Consider the following 21,045-nt stretch of genomic DNA (forward strand, 5'->3'; position numbering starts at 1 on the left):
GGGTTGTTGAGGCCCCAGGGGAATGCAGAGGGATGAAGAAGGGAGGGGCATGTGTGAAAAGGGGAGACAGGGTATTGTAGGGGGAAGGAACCGCATGAACAAATTTATGGAAGCGTGATACAGATCTTCACGGATCTTACACGGCTGCAGCGCAGAGTGTTTTAGGGAGGTGCCAGGGGACACAGCTAGAGAAGTAGGTGAGGCTCAGATCCATATGACAATTCACTCAACACGTAACTATTGAGTTCTTACTGTGTACCAGGCAGTGTGCCAGGGATGGGATACGGCAGCGAATAAGTTAGAGAAAAATACCCAACTTGGCAGAAATTACCTTGGCGCCGGTGAGGAAAGAGACCATAAAGGAGGCAAATGAAGATAAGAGTCTATCAACCAACAAGCTGACAAGCGCAGTGTGGTATCGAAACACACCAGTGGCGGGGGGCGGGGGCGGAATGAGGCGTGGGGAGACAGATAAGGAGTGTCAAGGGTGTTTGGTTTCAGTTTGAATATTTGAAACGTGTTCTGAAGGAAGAGAGGAATGAGGCTTGCTGGTAGCTGGGGGAAAAACATTCTGGAAAGAGCTTTTAGGACCTCGCATACTAAGAGGGAAACCTTTGTCCTCACAGCTATGGAAACAATGGATTTTAATCCAAGGATCCAAACAGTCAAATTTCAGTCTGTAGAGGACCATTTTCATAGTTCTATACGGCAGGTAGGTAGAAGGAGGCTGGGAGACCAATTGGGAAACAATTCCAGAAAAGACACTCTAAGGGTATAAATTAGAAGGAGTTGGGGAAGGGGGGTGCAGTGCAAGAACATACAGAGAAGAACTCCAAGTTGGTAGCATCCGTGTGACGCTGGCTGGGAAGGAGGAGGGAGGATGGAGGTTCCGATGACCCCTGTTCTGATTCTCACAGAGGGGAGGGCTATGGGGCATGTTTGAGTTGGCCACCTACTAACCTTGCCCGATCCTTGGTCACATGTCTTACCACCAGGGACACAGCTCTCACCAGGACAAGAAGGGCCAGTCCACACCCAGGGCTGCTAGCAGCCACCCTAACACATGAAGGGTTACTCTTCCTGCCTGTGGTCAGCATCTCTCCACGTCACACAGCATGGCCTCACTCCCTGGGGAAGATGCACCCACACCACCAGCTGGAAATCTTGCGTATTTTGAAAGGAACACCCTATCCTAAAAGGCACATTGCAATGAAAATTTCCAAGGAGAGGAGAATGCCACTGTGTCTGTGAACTACCAGAGCCACGTTTTGTTTACTGGGGCAGGCTGCTGTACAGTTCTGCTCCATTAGGCTAACTTGTTTTCAGATATAAATTAGAGCTGATGTCCCGAACCCACTGTGCTGCCTCTTCACACAAACACCCCGTTCCCTGGTGAATGAGTTAGCAGGTTTGGTAGATGCAGAAGATACGTCTTTGATTTAATATTCAAGCTAAACAAGAAAAGCCGCCCACTGGAGCACAGAAATAATGATGCAGTATAATAGCGAGTGGTCCACGCAAAAGCCACATGTCTGGGGCAGGTCAAAGGTCTAACTGCTTCCTGATGTGCCATTTGCTGTTACACTTTCTGCATCAAAAAGCACTTGGCCACTGAGAAGATGCAGCAGGAATCCTCCTGCCCCTGGGCCATATGCAGGAGTGCTCAAAGCGTAGGAATCACCCTGAGAGGCCTGTAGCCATCTGGGCAGGCAGGGCTGGTTAATATAAGCCCCCTCCATGGCTGTAATCACCTAGGATGGCAGAAGGTTCTCTGTCCCTGACATCTTTCCACACATCTGCCTGGTTACCACCACCACCACCACCACTGGTGACTTCATTAAGTTAAGGCAATGGCTCTTGACTAGGGGTCAACAGGACTGGCTATATATTTTGTTGGACCCAGTGCAAAGGGAAAATACGGGGCCCTTTGTCCAAAAAGTAGGGAAAAAGTGCAGTTGAACTAAAGTATAATACTTTTTCCTTCTTCTCTAGTCTCTACCTCAACTTGTTATGGTATTATTAACTTGCTATTTAACGCCATGCTAAGTAAAGAAAAATTTAAAGAGTTCATGTGAATTTCACTGTTCATCTTCACACAATGCAATGCTAGTTTTAAAGGCAAATAGAAGTGCATTTAACTCATACATGAAACCATCAAAATTACACAGCTTCCGTTTCATAGCTCATGCATGCATATGTATTTCATTCTTACCAGAATGGCGGAAATGTTGCACAAAATGAACTCAAATCGCTTCTTGATCACAGGCTTTCTACCAATGCTCTCTGCCTTTTGCTTACTGAGAATTAAGGAAAGAAAAAGGAAATACAGGCTGTCCTGTCTTTCCCTTTCCTTCTCTGTTATTGTGTCCAGGGTAAGTAGTAGCCTCATACAGTTCATAATAACTGATCAGTGTTAGTTTCTTAGTTTTGACAGATGTATCATGGTTGCGTAAGATCATAACATCAGAGGGAAATAGGTTAGAGAACGTATGTGGGACCTCTCTGTACTACCTTTGCAACTTATATGTAAATCTAAAATTATTCCAAGATAAAAAGCTTATCAAAAAGAGAAAAGACTTTTGTAGCACACACCTTGTCAAGAATTACTGGGTTAAAAAGGAAAAAAAAAGCATTTAAGGCATGACAGCAGCATTTATCTAACTTGCCTGATAAGCTTCACCTGGGATGAATTCCTATACCCATTTCTAGAAGATTCTGATTTACTCGATCTGTAGTGGGTCCCAGGATCGGATTTTTAAAAATTTTTATTGGCGTATAGTTGATTTACAATGTTGTTACTTTCTGCTGTACATCAAGGTGAATCAGTTATACATACACGTATATCAGGATGGGATTTTCAACAAGCCCTCACGCTGAGAAGTCTTAGCAGACAAACTCGGGAAATATCGCGTGAGAGTGCAGTGGAACTAGTATAGTTTTAAGAGTCAGGCGAACTTGGGGCCACACTCCAGCTGTGTGGCCTTTTCTTACCAGATTTTTTTACTTACCAGCCATGTGACCTTTTAAGCACTGACTTAACTTCTTAGAAAATTAGTAGTAATAGGGCCTTACCGTAGTAACATTTAAATGAAGTACCTACAGAAATACCTAGCACAGGGCTTGACACGCCATGTGTTATAACTGGCACAAACACCTTGTATTCTGATTTCTCCTTCTAAGGAGAACGTGAGGTTAATGAACTGTGACCATAGTTCTTTAAACACGTTACACCAAGACCCATGCCTTTTTTCCAGAAGATAACTTAACACCAAGAAAACAGGGGGTATCGTCTCTTCTTCAAGTGTCCCTTTATTTAGAGATTGGCTTGCTCGTTCATTTTCTGGTAGACAATAGAGAGACAGCTGCCCTTCATCGTGCCAAATGACAAGAGAGTCAGACTGGACATGTCCACAGGCTTCTGCCCTGAGGGAAGGCCGCCTGCACAAGCACAGCTGTGGCAGGAGCAGAACCCTCTGTGTGTCCTCCTTCCCCACCGGCCACCCCAGTGCAGGCCCCAGCACAGCTGGGGCACTGGAGGAAATCCCTCCTTTGACAGAGGCCAAGAAGCAGTGTGGGTAAAACATGAACACTGCTTAGCGCTATATCTCATGGGAAATAAAAAGACAGTGAAATCCTTTGGCTGCCTTTTGTCTCCGGATGTCCTGAAGCTTCTGGTCTCTTTATGATGGAAAGAACTGCCCCCTAATTGAGACAAGCCCTAAGGTAGTGTGCCACAAAATGCTGGTTCTCTCACCCCCGATAAAATAATACATGAAATTTGTATCATGTCTGCACATCTTAGAGGAAAATCCTTCGTGGTGCTGAGAAGAGGGACATGTCGCAGGCATTGGCCAAGAAGCAAATGAGGTGAAGAGGTAATGAAGATTTGAAGCTTAAGAGGTAACATCTATAAACAACAAGGGCCTACTGTATAGCACAGGGACTATATTCAATATCCTGAGATAAACCACAATGTAAAAGAATATGAAATATATAGATATATATCTGAATCACTTTGCTGTACAGCAGAAATTAATACAACATTGTAAATCAACTAGACTTCAATAAAAAAGTTTTTTAAATAAAAAATGTTTTTTAAAAAAGAGGCAGCACCTGGCACAAGGTTTTATAGAGAGGACACATGCAAGATCTCGGGGGGAGACCAAAAGGGAAACGGAGGGTCATCCTTTATAGAAGGTTTCCCCTTCTACAGTAAGACCGCCCTCGATGCCGGGGCTATTCTAACCATCCTTTCGACACATATGTAATGGGGCCTACGTATTCCAAGTCTCACGATAGATAGCCATTCATGACCCTGTTCTCAGATGCCATCCAAGCCCAAGGAAATGTTAGATGGTAATGTTGTAGTTTACACACACACACACACACACACACACACACACACACACTAACCTACTGAGAGCAGCCAAAGTAAAAAGGGAGACTTTACTGGGAGACCCTAAGGGTTCCCAATGAAGGGCAATCAGGCTTCACAAGGGTCTGAAAATAGGAAGTGGATAGTCACTCCGAATCAAGGAAGTGCCTCGCCTGGCTCTCCAGGGATGGGCAGTCTCTGGTATCTGCTTCCCTCACCGTCTCTGATTCACGGCAGAATTCCCCCACCCCCTCGCTTTCTACCTCTCTGGACACATGGCTGAAAATGGTGCCCCCGAACTCCAGAGCTCTGCCTTCTCCAAGCTCCAGCCCAACCCAACAACCAGCCCACTTTCCGGTTCCTGGAGCAAGAGTCTACTGTGCCCAGCTTGGGCCATGAGTTGACCTGCCTTGTGGGGTCTCGTAAACTAAGCACGATCCGGACTCACAGTCCTTCCTGTGCTATGGGAGGTCAGGAGCAACTCTCCAGGAAAGGGGCTTGGTCTCAGTAGATACCTCAAAGGACATTTACTGCAGGCGAAAATGTCGTGCTGCTAAGTCAGAAATTTCTTCTAGCACCTTTGCCCTCTTTTTCATATCTCCTCTGTTCATCAGTTCTGTGTTGCACACTAGGATGTTGGCATCTGGATGAGAAAGGAAATAAAGTGAAGGAAGATAGCAATGACAAACCATTTTAACTTAAAGATTATCTGCGAAACAGAGATATCCAGACTGCCTGCAATGTTTTTTTCTCACTTCATGCGCTTGAAATTCATATTGGAGCAGAAACGTCAGTCAATTCTGCAAGTTCCGCTTATGGCATGGAGGAGGGAAAAGGTGCCTTTTCCCCAGGAGTGGCCTTCCAGGCCACAACTCACAGGCGGAAGGCACAAACACGGGAGGCTATAAACTGCTCACAAAGGAAGAAAGGCAGAGTGGAAAGGATAGGAATGAAAAAGGATCTGAGGGCAGGAAGGCTGGTTCAAATTAATGAGACAATGCGAGCCTTGACATTCTTGATGGATGTCAGTGGTTAAGTGCTAGCCGGACCTTCTGAGGTTACAACCTCCATTCAAACCTCAGCCCAGGACGGCAACCTGAAACCCAAGGCCATGGGCAGCGAGCATCTGTGAGCCCGGCATGGATTAGTGCCGTGGCCTTGGGAGGCCCCTCCAGGCGGCTGCTTCCTCCCTGTGTACCAATTACCCCCCAAGCCAGGTGTGCTCTGGGGGGGGGGGGGGCGACAATAATACCAAGTAATTAAGACAAAATGTTCTTGGCTGTGTCTCAGGCATATTCCTTGTGACAAGAACAAAGGGTTAGTTGATGAACTAATTTTTGGTGGGGGAAGCAGCAGCATCTATTATTAAATGAATGCTTAGAATTTTTGTTTGTTTGTTTTTCAATAGCCCCATTATAATTTCAGTTCAGATACTCCAAAGCTCATGTTTCCTAATTTATTATCGCTTGCTACAGTCCTCTGGGATCCAGTAATTGAATTTTACTGGCGTCATTACCATATCCACAAACAAGCGAGTCTTCCTGAACTAAATCAGTCAAAGCCTGTTGGCTGACCCACAGGAGATGTGCCCAGGGTGGGAGCTGATCTCAGCATAGAAAGGCGGGCATGTTTCCCTGGCCAGGGAGACTGGCTACTGCTGGGTGCCAGGGAGGCTGCACGTGGTCAGCTCTGAACATCTGCGGGAGAAGTAGGAGCAGAAGAAAAGAAAAATAGGAGGCTCCAAAGACCAGACCCCCCAAATAACCAGGTTATTATCCCACTGCAGTCCAAAATAGATGAGCGCTGAGAGGCGGGATCTACATACTTGGTTGAGAACCAGGAAATTCCACAAGGAGATGTTGAAATTCCATCTTAAAAAAAAAAGCAGATCGGCAGCCTACATCCTCTCCTTTTTACATCCAAAACAGGAAAATAAAAATCATAACCTTAGATGCATTTTAGGGCTACATGGACACATGGTGATCATCTATATAAATCCAGTCTCCTCATTTTACACAGGATGCTCATAGGAAAAAAAAAAAAAAAAGAATTCTTATCTCAGTGCGATATTTAAGATTTGTTTTTTAAAAATCCACGTCTTTCAAAGATTTACCTTCAAAAACTTAGGGCAGGACTTCCCTGGTGGCACAGTGGTTAAGAACTCACCTGCGAATGCAGGGGACATGGGTTCGAACCCTGGTCCAGGAAGATCCCACATGCCATGGAGCAACTAAGCCCGTGTGCCACAGCGACTGAGCCCATGTGCCACAACTACTGAAGCCTGGGCGCCCTAGAGCCTTAGAGCCTGTGCTCTGCAGCAAGAGAAGCCACCGCAATGAGAAGCCCGTGCACCGCAACTAGAAGAAGCCCGCGTGCAGCAACGAACACCAACGCAGCCAAAAATAAATAAATAAATAAATTTATTGAAAACAAAAAACAACAACAACAAAAAACCTTAGGGCAGCAGGGAGGCGGAGTGCAATGAATACAGACAGAAATCAACTGCTACTTGATGCCTATAAGCCCCCGGGCAAGTTGCTGAACTCTAAGGCTTGATTCCTTCATCTGGAAAATGGGAATAATCATATTATTGGCTTCTCTGAGTACGGACATAATGCATACAAGATATCTCACAAAGCATCCGGCGCCCAGTCTTAGTGAAACATCATTCTACCTTGGCATTTGTTAAGGAAATAGATCACTTATTTTGAAAACACTGTACTACTAGGAAAATGAGTTGCTGAAAGGATAGGACTGTTTTGATGGACCTGATCCTTCTCGAATAGTTCCCACTATATTTGAGAGCCCAGGAAAGGAGAAAGGCCCCTCAGGTGAGCATCACCAAATTTATGAAGGCACCGGGCAAAGACTTTGGGTAATTTTGTCTGGGTGGCTGAAATACACACCACTGGGAGTTTGCAAAAGCTATGGGGACTTAGGTGCTCTGACCCACAGATCATATTTCAACTCAGATACCGCCTGTGTCCTCAAAAACACGACTATCCCAATGCACAATTAGGGAATCCTACTACTTCTCCCCACAGGCTTCAGTCTCCCAGGTCCTGATTTTTTGTCAGAAGAAAAAAAGCAACTGCTCCACCATTTCCTCCCCTGTTTCCATGCCCCTTCCTTATATCCTTTAAGTAATAATCAAGAAAAATACTCCCAACTAAATCAACCATCAACACGTTGAATTCTGTTAGGGGCTGAGTTGTGTCTCCCCCTTGACCCCAAAATTCAGATGTTCAACTCCTAACCCCCAGGACCTTAGAACGAGACGTTATCTGGAAATTGGGTCACCGCAGTTGTCATTACTGTTAAGATGAGGTCATATGGAAGTAGGGTAGGCTTTTTCTTCAGTAGGACTGGTGTCCTCATAAAAGGGGGAAATTTAGACACAGGCAGAATGGCACACGAGGATTAAGTCAGAGGTCAGGCTGATGCGCCTACAAGCCACGGAAAACCCAAGATCGCCCGAAAACCACGAGCAGCTAGGAGATAGGTGTGGAGCTGGTTTTCCCCACAGCCCTCAGAAGGAATCAACCCTGCTGACACCCTGATCTTGGACTTACAGTCTCCAGAACTATGAGAAAAGACAGCTCTGTTGTTTAAGCCAGCCAGTCCACGGTACTTTGTTACAGCAGCCCCAGCAAAGCAAAACACATGGCAACCCCTTTGTTACGGAAATAAAGCCTCTTTTACCTCCTCAACCTTGTTCCAGGACCACTGTGACCTGAGCACCTAGCGCCCTGCTACCCACACCCCCTTCTCCACAACACCTTCATGGAACAGGCTTGGTGGTGTCTGTGAACTCAGGTCCCAGAGTTTGCCTCTAAACTCCAGGCCAGGAAGCAGTTAGTACCATGCTGGTGTAGGGGGCTGGGGGGAGACAGCACCAACACCATCCAAGGTCACATCCCTCACCCCTGGCCTCCCCTCATCAGATGGCTATCATAGCCTGAGAGATGATAACACAGATTACCCATGTTTTGCAGCCTTATTCAGCTCCCTTATAAGGGAGAACTATGCCCCTAGAACTCTTGCAAACTGGAGTAGCTATTATAAATCTGAGCTTGCAGATGAGAGACTGATGTCATCCTCTCTTTTCAGTAAAAATAGAAAAAAGTTAAAAGAGGAAAGAAAATGCAAGAAACCATCTCTAGCTCCCCACCCCCCTCTCTTATCAACACACACACACACACACACACACCACCTATACACACAAATTCTTTTCCACTAGCTTGTGTCTCCTTTTATGGATGTGTATTCACAAGAACACACATACTGGTTTCTGTCCCCTGGGGTAATGATGATAAATATGCCAAGGTCAGCAGCTCCATCAGCCATGGAAGCTGCTCGCTCTGGCAACTGCAGATAATCATTTACCTGGTGAGACTGGTTGCCTATACGACAATTCATGCTTCACCATATCGCTGAAATGTCCCTTATCTCACAAAAACACTTGTCTTATTGTGTCTTTCTGGTGCACAAAGAAATTCATAATGATTGTTTTGCTTTGGATTTTTTTTTAAAAGTCTTAGTCATGATTTTGTGGGGGAAGAAGTTACTAGAAAACGGGGACTAGGTGGAAAATAACATCAGTGTGTTGACAAAAATATTCTGTTCCATATCCTAGAAAGCAAAAACTCAGGCTTCAGTAGATCCAAAAGATCTTCGATGGAAAACTCCTCCTAGCCTAACTCTCTTCTAATAGGACTAATGCTTAAAATTAAAAAAAAAAAAAAAAAATCCACCAGCTTTTATTGAGAAACTACTATGTGAAATGCACCATATTAGATGATAGGAATACCAACATAAATAAGACACAATTCCAGATTTATTCTAAGCAACATGAAATCTGTACTTAGTACACAAAGGGAAGAAATGTATGTTAAATTTCCCAAATGTTCACTGTTTGAGAACTATGCTCCTATATTAAAGGTAGAAAAAGTAGAATCATATGGTACCCTGAGTCAAATATACCATCTTAGAGCACCCATCAGTTTTCAACCATTGCTATATAAATGGACATTTGGATGGAATTACAGCTATTAAATGACTTGCCCTGATACACCGAGTGTATATGACTTACGTGAACAGTCTGGCATGTGTGTCTCAGTGGGAAAGGTTGAATAGCTGCCTTGCAGCACTCGTTAATAAGCAGGTATCCAGGAACACTACTTTAAGCTCACCAGGCTCTGTGGAGACACAAAGAGAAATGCAAGCTGGGATTTTTGTCCTAAGGGAGCTCACAAACCAGTGGAAAGAACTAACCTCACAGCATAAGACAGTGACCCACCCATGTCAAGACAGAAGGAAGCGTTTGTGGCTGTGAGATGGACTACCTGTCTCTCATTAAATATTTACAGATGAATCATGTAACTCTGGGTATTGTCCTTGACGTATAGTACAGATTAAGAAAAAGAGGCATAAATAAAGGCCAAACTACTTACAGATGATTTTTAAAGTGTTGTATTACGGAAGAAAAGAAACGTTTGCAGTGAACCTTGAGAACAATCCCCTGATGTTTTATCAGTTGTCCTGTGTGCATGCAAGGCCCCAGAGCGTCAGGACTGACAGCTAGGACTCGAGCCAGCCTGGCTTCCCATCGAGACTCAAACACTTCCCCACTCAGGGATCTTGGTCTGAATGTATAACTTCTCTGTGCCTCCATCTCTTCACCTCTAACGTGAGGATAGTAATGGTACCTACCTCAGAGAGTTACTGTGAGGACTGAATGAATCAGTGTAGGGAAAGCTCTTAAAATAGTGCCTGAAACAAAACTAAACGCCCTTTGTCCCCAAATAGTCAACACTTGAGTCTTACATACTCGCTTTATGCAACACTCACTTTAAGTCTTTACATACAGGAAATAATACAGATATAAAACCATATAGCACAGGGAGATCAGCTTGGTGCTTTGTGACCACCTAGAGGGGTGGGGTAGGGAGGGTGGGAGGGAGATGCAAGAGGGAGGGGATATGGGGATATATGTATATGTATAGCTGATTCACTTTGTTATAAAGCAGAAACTAACACACCATTGTAAAGCGATTATACTCCAATACAGATGTCAAAAAAAAAAAAAAAAAGATTTAGACAGGAGAGTCTGGAAGGCAAAAAACGGAGAGTGCATTGCATCTTAAACCAGACAGCTGCTGGATACTGGAGTTAGCTCTTAGAAAAGAGCTCAGTGAAAATAACTGAAGACGGAAGACTAAGTGCCTTTTGGATCTTGCCTAGTTGCTGTTACTGTGTAGCACTTTGGAAGAAAAATATTGTGAAAATTTACTAAATAAAAAAAGCTTTGGCAATGTAAAAAAAAAACAAAGATAAAAATCTCGAATAGAGCATCTCCCTTCTGTAAGATATTCCACGTTGTCAGTTAATAATAGGCAATATTAAAACTAAGTTTTTTTATTTTCTCTGTGACAATGAGCTATTCTTTGTCTATCTAAAATTTTGAGATCTGGTGATTATTACACAGTATCAGGTTTGCACAATCCTTGCCAGGAGTGGGGCATCTGTGGATTATTCCACTAAACAAGAATCCTACTGTATATAATTCTTTGTGTTCCTTCTCCATCAGTTTGGTTTCAGGTTAAGTATTTGTTTAGAGTTCAATGTGAACAATAGAAAGGCACTGGCTTTTACAAGACAGGCCTTCTTCCTAAGCAAATGAAGTATATAGTAAAATGTCTAATTGAGAATTCATGATACCATGATTGATGATGTTCTCAAGTTGACACTGAAAGCCCCAAACATAGGGCTTTAAAAAGTACACAACTCTTCACTCTCCTTCACTTGAACTCTTTCTGATGCTACCTGCATGTAATCCAATTCATAGAGCTGTTCATTTCAAAAGAAATCTCACATTAATCTTATTTGGAAAGGAGTCTCCATGTTTTATATAATGTTGGGGGGTTAAGAGTTAAGTAAAAATAAAACATATTCCTGGGTGCTAATTTGCATTATATTAACATAAATTATTACACAAACTTAACTTAAAAACATCCAGGTGTATAAAATCTCCAAAAACACAGTCTGTCAAATCAAGGAAATTTCTTATTTACTACACATAATAAATGCTTCTGAAAATAAACAATTTAAAAAATCAAGGTTAAACATGCTGTTTGACAAATAAATCTGCATATGACTGAATAAATTTGAAGTCTGTGGTGCACTAATAGCAACAAGAAAATCCAAACTCAGCTCAAATACTGACTTAGTTGATTGAATTCTTCACTGGTATAGCCTAACAGAAGAAGAGTTGTATCCACTTCTGGGCATAAATACTATTTGTCTCCGTCTTGCATATTCTTCTGACATGATGTCTAGCTTTCATTTATAAGACTTATAAAGCTCAGAAGAAGAAAGCATGATAAAACAGCCTATTGCTTAAATATAAAGCAATCAATAAAACTAGACTCAGATGCCTAGATGTTGAAACTATTAGACAGAGACTTTACTACAACTAAGAATTAACATATTAAAAGATCTAGTGGAAAGTTACACGACACAAATGAACAGATATGGAATTTCAACAGAGAGGAACATTTTTAAAAAGAAACCAGGGCTTCCCTGGTGGCACAGTGGTTAAGAATCTGCCTGCCAATGCAGGAGACACAGGTTCGAGCCCTGGTCCGGGAAGATCCCACATGCCATGGAGCAACTAAGCCCATGTGCCACAACTACTGAAGCCCGCATGCCCTAGAGCCCGTGCTCCGCAACAAGAGAAGCCACCGCAATGAGAAGTCTGCACACCACAGTGAGGAGTAGCCCCACTCGCCGCAACTAGAGAAAGCCCGTGTGCAGCAATGAAGACCCAGTGCAGACAAAAATACATACATACATACATTAATTTTAAAAAGCATTTATTAAAAAAAAAAAAAGAAACCAAAGAAAATGCTAGGGAAATAAAAAGGTATCAGGGATGAGTAATTCCTTGAAGGGCTAATTAGCAGACTAGAACCAGTTGGAAAAAGATTAGTAAACTTAAGGATAGGCCAATAGAGATTATCTAAACTGAATTACAAAGATTTTAAACATGTAAAAGAAAAAGGAGTACAGAATATCCAAGAGGTACATAGCACAATAACAAGTGGTCTAACATACATGTAATTAGATTTCCAGGTAAAAGAGAGAAGGAAACCAGAGCAGAAGAAATATTTGAAAAACTATTTCAAATGGCTAAGAATTTCCTAAAACTACTGAAAGACAACCACAGATGCAAGAAGCTCAGAGACCTAAGCAGTTTGAACAATGTTTAAAACACATGGACACATCACAAGCACACTGCTGAAAGACAACTTAAAGAGAAAAATCTTGACTGCAGCTAGAACAAAGACAGACATTATATAGAGAAACCGATGTAATTAGAGCAGACCCCTTGCCAAAAGCTAAGCAAGCTAGAAGACAATAGAGAAACATTTCTAAAGTACTGAAAGAAAAAAAAGTCAGTGAAGAAATCTCTACACCCCCAAAGAAATATTTCAGAAAATAAAGACATTTTCTCAAAACAAAAGACAAGATAATTCATTGCCAACAGAACTACAAGAAATGTTAAAGGAAGTTCTTCAGGTAGAAGGAAACTGGGACTTACTCTCATAATTATAGAGTATGAGAAATGATTTTTTTAAATAAGAATATATGTATGTATTATAAAACATATAATGTTATATATAAGTACATATATTATTTTATATAAACATATATATAATTTCCCCCAAAGAAAACTGAACTGGCTATATTTTTAGCAAGGATAAAGAGAGACATTACATAATGCAAAGGGTTTGTTAGATAATAAGAAAAAACAATCCAAAATAGAGCTCAAAATACACAAAAACAATTGAGATAACTGAAAGGAACAGACAAATCCACATTATATTGGAGACTTCAACATTTCCTTCTCAGTAATAGAGCAGATAGACAAAAGAAATCAGCAACGAAATAGAAGAGCTGAACAATACTATCAACCAGCCGTATTTACTTTACATTTATTAGATACTTTACATAAAATAGCAGAATATATATTCTTTTCATGTGCACATGGAACGTTTATCAATATAGAAAATATTCTGGGCCATAAAACAAATTTCGACAAGTGTAAAAGAATTGAAATCTCTGACCACAAAGGAATCAAACCAGAAATCAACAACAGAATGATATCTGGAAGATCTCCAAATATTTGGAAATTAAACAACACACTTCTCAGGAGAAGCCATAATGGAAATCAGAAAATATTTTCAGTTGAATCAAAATTGAAATACAACATAACAAAATTTCTGGGGAAACTGATAGCCTTTATAGTACTAAATGACTATATTAGTAGAACAAAAAAGGTCACAATGATCTAAAGTTTTTACATTAAGCAACTAGAAAAAGAAGAGATCCAAAGCAAGGAGAAAGTTGAGAATGATGATGACGATAAGAGCATAAATCAATAAAACTGAAAAACAATAGTCAATGACATCAAAAGCTGACTCTTTGTAAAGATCAGTAAAATTGACAAACCTTTAGCCAAACCGAAAAGGAGAAGACACAAATTTCCAATATCCAAAATGAAATAGGGGACATCACTATAGATTCTACTGATATTAAACGAATAATAGGAGAATAGTCTAAACAGCTTTATGCCAATAAATTTGATAACTTTGATGAGATGGGCAAATTCCTTGAAAGACATAAATGACCAAAGCTTATTCAATAATATTAGATAATCTGAAGAGTCCTATATCTATTTAAGAAATTTAATTCGTCGTTAAAAACCTTCCCACAAAGAAAACTTCAGGCAAAGAAGTGAACCACCAACATTTAAGGAAGAAATAATGCATATTCTACACAAGCTCTTTCAGAAAATAGAAATGGAAGAAACGGTGCTCACTTTATGGAGCTAGCATTGCTCTGGCACCAAAACCAGACACAGACATTACAAGAAAAGAAAACTAGAAACAAATACTCATTATGAACATAAATGAAAAAATTCTTCTTCACAAAACATGGAGAAGTTGAAACTAGCAATACATAAAAATGATAACATATCATGACTAAGTGGGATTCATCCTAGAAATTTGTGATTGGTTCAGCTCAAATATAATCAATGTTAATTCACCATATCCACAAACTAAAAAGGAAAATAGTATGATCATTTCAATAATGGAGAAAAAGCAACTGACAAAACTCAACATACTTTCATGATAAAAACTCAGCAAACTAACTTCCTCATTCTGATAAAGGGATCCTGTTAATATATAAAATCTTGAGCTGACATCATACTTAATGTCAATGATTGACTGTTTTCTCCCTAAGATTAGCAATGAGTCAAGAAAACCTTATCTCACCACCTCTATTCAACATTGGGTTGCTGTTTCTTTTTTCTTTTTTCTTTTTTTTTTTTTTCGGTACGCGGGCCTCTCACTGTTGGGGCCTCTCCCATTGCAGAGCACAGGCTCCGGACGCGCAGGCTCAGTGGCCATGGCTCACGGGCCCAGCCGCTCCGCGGCACGTGGGATCTTCCCGGATCGGGGCACGAACCCGTGTCCCCTGCATCGGCAGGCGGACTCTCAACCACTGCGCCACCAGGGAAGCCCTAAAACCAATTTGATTTCTATATGCTAGAAATGGACACCTGGGAATTGAAGTTTTTAAAAAGTACCATTTACAAAAGTATCAAAAATGTGAAATACTTAGAGATAGAGCTGACAATATAGGTGCAAGGTTTGCAGGCTGAAATTATAAAACATTTGTTAGAGAAATTTAAAAGAACAAACTGAATTGAGAGATATACTGTATTCACAGATCAAGAGTCAGTATTAAGATGTCAATTATCACCAGCTGATCTATAAATTTAAAGCAATCCAAATCAAAATCCCACTGGGCTTTTTAACTTTTTTTGGTTGCAATAACAAGCTGATTCTAAAATTTTTATGGAAAATTAAAAAAGCTAAACAGCCAAAATCAACTTTGATAAAGGAGAAAATCTGGATGATTCACACAACTTGATTTCGAGAAAATTTGGTATTGGCACAAAGACAGACATATAGATCAATGGACCAGAACAGAGTGTCAAGAAACAGACCCACACGTAGGGCCAACAGATTGTTTTCAACAAAGTTGCAGAGATTTTCAATAGAGAAAGTATTGTTTCTTCAACAAAAGTTGCTGGACCAGTAGATATACCTATGCCAAAAAAAAAAAGTTATGGGCTTCCCTGGTGGCGTGGTGGTTGAGAGTCCGCCTGCCGATGCAGGGTACACGGGTTCGTGCCCCAGTCCGGGAGGATCCCACATGCCGCGGAGCGGCTAGGCCTGTGAGCCATGGCAGCTGAGCCTGCGCGTCCGGAGCCTGTGCTCCGCAACAGGAGAGGCCCCAACAGTAAGAGGCCCGCCTACCACCAAAAAAAAAAAAAAAAAAAAAAGTTAACTTTGCTGGATTCATACCTCACACCATACAAAAATCATTTTGAAATGGATTATAGTCCTAAATGTAAAGAAAAACACCGCTAGGAAAATGAAAAGGTAAAGCACAGACTGGGAGAAAATATTTGCATAACATGTATTTGACAAGGGACTTGTATCCAAAACACATAAAATATTCTTATAACCTCATAAGAATACAAAGAACCCAATAAAAAACAAAAGATCTGAACAAACACTTCCCCAAAGATACACAAGTGGCAAATACTTACATGAAAAGATTCTCAATATCATCAGTCATTAGGGAAATACAAATTAAACCAAATAAAAGAATACTACACACCTAATAGAATGGCTTTATTGAAACAGGGAAAAACCAAGTGCTGACAAGTGTGTAAAACAACGTGAAATTTCATACATTGCTGGTGGGAATGCAAAATGGCAGAGGGCAACTTTGGAAAACGGTTTGGCATTTTCTGATAAAGTGAAACACACACTTACCAAACATCCTAGCAATCCCACTCCTAGAATCTACTAAAGAGAAATGAAACACATTTCCATACCAAGACTTGTATGCAAACGTTTTAGCTGCTTTGTTCATAACAGCACCAAATGAAAACAACTCAAATATCCATTAATTGGCAAATAGATAAACAAAGTGTGGTACATCCACACAATGGAATACTACTCAGCAGCGGAAAGGAATGAACTTCTGATTCACACAATAAAATGGATGTATCTTAAAGCATTATGATGAGGGGAAAAGGCAGACACAAAATGCAACATACTGTATGATTGCATATATATGCAATTATAGAACAGGCAAAACTATAGGGACAGAAATCAAATCTGTAATTGCCCATGGCTGGAGTCGGGGGAAGGGGATTGACTAAAAAGGAACTTTTTGTGTCGATGGAAATGCTTTATATCCTGATTGGGGTGGTAGCTACATGACTGTATGCATTTGTGAAAACGAATGGAACTGTACTCAAAAAGGGTAAATTGAACTCTACGTAAATTATACCTCAATAAACCTTACTTTAAAAAAAAAGAAAACAAAATTGAAAAATGGAAAGAGAGGGAGAGAAAGAAAAGAAGAGAGAATAACATGACAACGAAATGCAATGCATGATTCTACATTGATCCAAGGGGATAATAGCTAAGAAGGGCATTATTATGACAACTGACAAATTTTGAATATGGAATGTAGATTTGACAATAGCATTTTATGAGCGTTAACTTTTCTGATCTTGATAATTGTACTATGGTTATAATGAGTGACACCAACAAGGTATAAGAAAGAACAGCCTAAACAGAATTAAGCACAAGGCAAAAATAAAGAGAAATTGGTGTGTGTGTGTGTGTGTGTGTCCAGCAATCACAATAGAAATAGAAAAAGCATACAACCAAACAAGGTGTGTGAAAGCACTAAGAGCACATAAATGAGATCTTCCAAGAAGCAAACTATATTCTTCTCAGAGCAAGTCACCCTTTTCCTTGGCACAAAGAGTGTCAGAAAGTCTTTCAAAAGAGATGGGAAGCAGAGGTCAACACCTTCTGAAAAGTGGTTCCAGAGCAGGTGGGGTCAGGGATATACTTAGCCCAGGGATGTACTTAGCCCTTTTTTCTTTGTGGAGCCCTTCCTGAGAATTGGGGAAGTAGTAAGTGTGCAAAGGTAAGAAAAGACACACAAATAGGTACAGTTTAAATGTATGATAAGCAGTCCTAAAGAAGAAATATAGAGATTCTGCACATGTAGCAAGGGAGCAAAACACTTCAGAGAGAATAACCAGAAAATATCAAACTAAAATTGTTTTAAAAGAAACCCTTCCCACTTCCAGCCTCAACACACACACCCAAAGCCACCATCATCAACAATACAACCACATGATGTGGTTACCATTTAAAAGACAAAAGATTGCTAAAAATAAAACTACTATATGATCCAGCTACCCACTTCTGGGTATTTATTCAAAGAAAACAGAAACACTAACTTGAAAAGATACCTGCACCCCCAATATTCATGGCAGCATTATTTACAGTAGCCAAGATATGGAAACAACCTAAGTCTCCATCAACAGATTAATGGATAAAGAAGATGTGGTATATATATATATATATACACACACACACAATGGAATATTACTTAGCCATAAAAAGAAGGGAATCTTCTTAGTGCCACATTTTTTGCATTTTCCTGCTTTTTGTTGGCAATTTTGCTGTTTAAAAGGGCTCCCAAGCACAGTGCAGAAGTGCAGGCTAATGTCCCTAAGTGCAGAAAGGCTGTGACGTGTCTTAGGGGGAAAACACACAAGTTAGATACACTTCCTTCAGGCACAAGCTATGGTGCTGTTGGGCATGAGTTCAATGTTAATAAATTAATTATATATATTAAATAAGGTGTCTTTAAACAGAAACACACATAAAATAAGGGTATATATTGATAGGTTGATGAAAATGTTGTGACCAGAGGCTCACAGGAACCTAACCCTGAATTTCTCCTGGGAGCAATGGTTCAGTATTTGCTAATTCAATGTTTGCTGTGACCTTATACAACATAACTTCTGTGAATGAGGAGAACTGACTGTTAGAAGGACACATATCCAACTCACAGTGGTAGTTACTTTAGAAGACAGAGTGTGCGGAAGGAAATCAGGGGTTTTGTCAATAAAGACATTTATTAAGGCTGAAAACAAACACTGCAAAATGTTAACTGTCATTGAGTGGTGCTAATATGGGTGTTTGCTATTATTTGCACTCAGTTTAATTTCCTAAAATAAAAATCCTTAGAAAGACACAATTGAGAAAGAAAGGAAATAAGAGGGTGGTCACCATTAAAAGTATGTCTGCACATGGTACAGTGTACATATACTAAGAGTTAAGTATACAGTCAGCTGTAGGGTAAGCATTACTTCATCAAAAACTGTAACTTGGAAAGGTGAATAACTGCTACTTGGCTACAGCTGGTCTAAACATACAACAGTGCTGCCTGTCTCAGCATTAACTACGGCACAGAGCTAGCATTTATAAAACTTTGGTGAGTTTGAAAGAAATGTTATGAAGTTACATAGCCAGGAGATGCTGTTGCTTGCAATGTTGGCACATGACAATTTATTTCTCTAGTGTCCGGTGCCAGTTCACAGCCAAATTACAAAGCCACGTTTCTGTGTCCATACGGAATCACACTGCCTGGAGCTTAAAATCTCTCAAACATATGTAATGGGATATTTTGGTAGTCTGCCTCAAGCTAAAGCAACCAGGTTTCAGGAAGCTACATTTTTTCCTAATTATTTCAGTAGTCAATATAAGTAAGTATAATCTCCAAATACTTCAGTCTCCTGTGCAAAATGAAAAGAACACTATTTGCCACATGATAGAGAAGGACGAAGTGACCTGAAATCCCTAGGAAAAAAGCACTTGTGTGTGCAAAGTATCCTTCTGAGTAAACTAAGAGTAAAAGGACACTTGGAAATGTTATCACTAAATTAACAGGAAGAGGGGCCCTATGTAAGCAAGACCATTTACGCAGCCTTAGTTCCTATCTAAAGGATGAATTAACTTACTCCAACAGTTTACTAAACATAGGAAAGTTTGCTCAAGTAGTAGCATATTCACTTCCTTTAAGTAATGAGAAAGTATTTCAAGAGCTATCCTTCCACACCAAATTATAGAAGAGCCTCAATTAAACAAAACAAGGGGAAGGGAGAGGCACCTTAATCTCATTACATGAATCTTCTAATTGGTTAGGGCAGAATGCCTTGTCCGTGAAACTTCTAAAATGTATCATACAACTGTCATGCTACCAATAATACATCTAATATTTATTGAACACTTGCCCTGTAACCGGTGCTAACACTTTTTACCCATTTATTCCTTAAAATTGCACTATGGAGTCAGGACCCAGGATTCCCATTTTACTGCTGCAGAAGCTAAGGCACAAAGATTAGGTAAATGGAAAGAATGCAATCTCAGACGACATAAAATTCTTTCACCACTTTAAAATCATTCTGAACCTTAGTGATGTTATAATTCTCTGAGATGATGAAGATATGAGGCTGGGTAGGAATCTGTCTTCATCCCGGGTCATGGTCTGGAAGTTTGAATACATTTCTGACATGAGAATGCTTCATTATCACTTATCCCCAACTCTCAGAGGCAAAGGGGGGAGTGGTTAAGTACAAATACCAGGTAATCCAGTGTCTATTGTAATAGTTTCTTAATATACAGTAGCTGCCCATGTTACTGTACTTCTGGTGAAAACCAGGTGTTTGGCAAATCAGTGAAGGTGGTCTGATCACACGCTAATTATTACCTGGCAGCATCACAAAACGATCTGCCCTCATGAAAGCAATAATCTTACTGGCTGAGCCGAGGACCCCAACACATTCCAGACTGTGTCAATGGCTCTTTAATTGAACACTCCTACCTCTTACAAAGTTTATTCTTTTTTTCTTTAGGAGTTTTATTTTTCATGTACTTCGTAATGGCAAAGATGGCCTCCAGTTCAAGGTAATTCCTTCTCATTGACCATGAGAGTCAAAGGGCTTGACTTCTAATTCAGTGTCCTTTAAACAGCTGAATCCTGCTGAGACCCATCATTTTGCTGTCACTGGTGTTTTAACAGCATTTTCACACCACAGCTGACCACCTGCTTTTAGAGTCATCTCATTGTTTCTTTGGCTAGAAGGTCACACAGCATTTCTTAAAAATTAAGTCCACACTCTACTGTGGAAATGGAAATTAAAAGAGTGAAAGAGGAAAGACTTCCAGCTTATGTTTCATTTTCTTTGATGAAAACTGCTGTAGAAAAATGCAGTGTACCATTACGAAGGGTATAAAATATTGGAAACTCCAACAAGAAAACATCTCCATTAGTAAGTGGGTTTATTGACATAACTGAACATAACAATGTATAACATTTATTCATTTCCCACTGAAAGACTTTCCAGTGAAAGTGTTTTTACATGGATTTAGGCATTAAGCATTTTCAGTGATTTTTGCAGTTGAAAGGGTAGGTGGTGGGAAGAACCAGAGGTGTTGTTCAGACTTTCAATGGGACTCACTTTATTACACTACTGTGTAAAAGCAAGAGCTAAGAAATGCAATTGCTCTCTGAATGAAAAAGCTAGGAGCACAAAAGGTGCAAGATAACCAAAAGGTTGCACATAAGAGCAAACAACTACACTTCTCCCAAGTACCAATACGCTTGGAATCTGAAGCAAGCCCTGGCAGCAAACTAAGAATAACAGCCTATTT

At 40.5% G+C, this 21,045-nt stretch overlaps 1 protein-coding gene across 9 annotated transcripts in view; it reads right to left on the bottom strand.

Annotated features, from left to right (window-relative positions):
• The window catches only part of TRIL (TLR4 interactor with leucine rich repeats), a 118,837-nt gene that overhangs the window by 92,854 nt on the left and 4,938 nt on the right, over positions 1-21,045 (bottom strand). For 5 of the 9 annotated variants that reach the window (XM_073809769.1, XM_073809768.1, XM_073809773.1 and 2 more), the window contains exons 2-3: positions 9,468-9,573; positions 4,891-5,018 (exon numbers count right to left, since the gene is read on the bottom strand). The gene's annotated coding sequence lies outside the window, so the exon portion shown is untranslated. The remainder of the gene's footprint in view (positions 1-4,890; positions 5,019-9,467; positions 9,574-21,045) is intronic. The other 4 variants (XM_073809771.1, XM_073809770.1, XM_019926284.3 and 1 more) reach the window with 1 other exon arrangement.

The sequence above is a fragment of the Tursiops truncatus genome, chromosome 9 (genome assembly GCF_011762595.2).
Source record: "Tursiops truncatus isolate mTurTru1 chromosome 9, mTurTru1.mat.Y, whole genome shotgun sequence".
In the NCBI taxonomy this organism is placed as follows: Eukaryota; Metazoa; Chordata; class Mammalia; order Artiodactyla; family Delphinidae; genus Tursiops; species Tursiops truncatus.